This window comes from Penaeus monodon, chromosome 20 (genome assembly GCF_015228065.2).
Source record: "Penaeus monodon isolate SGIC_2016 chromosome 20, NSTDA_Pmon_1, whole genome shotgun sequence".
NCBI lineage: Eukaryota > Metazoa > Arthropoda > Malacostraca > Decapoda > Penaeidae > Penaeus > Penaeus monodon.
The window spans coordinates 43,957,518-43,959,162 of NC_051405.1; positions in this window are offsets into that span (position 1 = coordinate 43,957,518).

The following is a 1,645-nucleotide window of genomic DNA, read 5'->3' on the forward strand; positions in this document are numbered from 1 at the left end:
GTCAGTCGGAAATTCAGTTAGATGAATTGGCTCGCTCGCGTTGGTTACAAATGGTGCTCGTATGTGCTATGATAGCTACGAGGGCGCAAACTTTTAATATACCTATAGCACTACTATCGTCAATTTGTTCACTTCAGTTTCGATGAACTTCATAGAGCGATTTTAGAGTGACTGATAGATGAAACGAAAATATCTGTGCTTCGTGATTGCAATGGATTATGCATATCTGGAAACTTCCTGAGAATAGCTATTGCGTGCAAAGCTGAGGTAATTGAGTCCGGCGAATTATCTTTATAATAACGAGTCTGAATTCCTGGCATATATATATATTTTTTTTTACATGTATTATCATAGCAGGATTACATTTATCTGATTACGTTCGGATGAAATTTTTGCATCGCAGGGACCTTCGCAATCTTGCATGCAATGTTTTGGATTGATTGCCATTATTATTAGTCCTTCGCTGCCTGTCCCCCGCATATGTAAATGATTAATTTCCTCGGATTTGGCTTAAACGACTGGATCATCTTTCGCATAACAATGACAGTCGTTTTGCTGCAATATAAAAATGGCTTCGTAGTATTGCAGGCTTTGGTGCAGTTGCAGGGCCCACATATCATGAGTTTATAACATAACAGACGGTCTTTATACCTTAACAACAGATTTGATAACATAACAGTCTTCATAACATGACAGACATTTACATAACAGTCTTTACAACAACAGACTTATCAAAATAACAGTCTTTATAACTTAACAATAGACATAATAACATAACAGTCTTTATAACATAACAGACTTATTAACATAACAGTCTTTATAACTTAATAACAAACTTAATAATATAAAGTCAATCCTTATAACTTGGTAACACAATGAAATCTCTATAACATAGGACGAGTCTGTAAAATATTTGCCACAAGGTAACAACGTTAGTTGTTTTTTCCCACACTCAGGTCGCCCACAGCTCAGGATTTACCGAGAAGAGAGGGGGTAGACCAGATTCATTAGTGGGGGGGGCTGGTACTTCTGTCGTGCGGGGAGGGACAGGGTTGTCATGTCTATGTGGGGGGGGCTTGAGGTATAGATGTCATGTATGTGTGGGAGGGGAGAGGGAACAGTTGTCATGTCTATGTGGGGGGGGCTTGAGGTACAGATGTCATGTCTGTAGGGGGGGGCAGATGTCATATCCATGTGGGGGGGAACAGATGTCATATATATGTGGGGGGGGAGGGGGAACAGATGTCATGTCTATGTGGGGGAGGGAATGGATACAGATGCCATATATGGTTGGGGACCTCGGGTTACAGATATCACGTATGGGGATTAGCTTACAGATATCACACAAGGGTAATGATATCACGTGGGGGTTGGGGTACAAATGCCATTAGGGGGTTTGAAGGGAGGGGGTACAGATGTCACGAGCGGTAGGGGGGGGTAACAGACGTGGGGTCGCCTAGGGGTCGAGAGAGAACTTGGGGTCTGGAGAAGCGGCAGCAAAAATACCGGCATGAGGGCGAGCAGGTGGTCCTCGCGCTGCGTTTAAAGTTCTTCCTCTACTAACGTGTTTAATCGCTTGTATTTTGTTGGAAACTTTCGGCAAATCCTTATCGCCACGTTGGGTTATTCAAATTTTTTTGCTGCA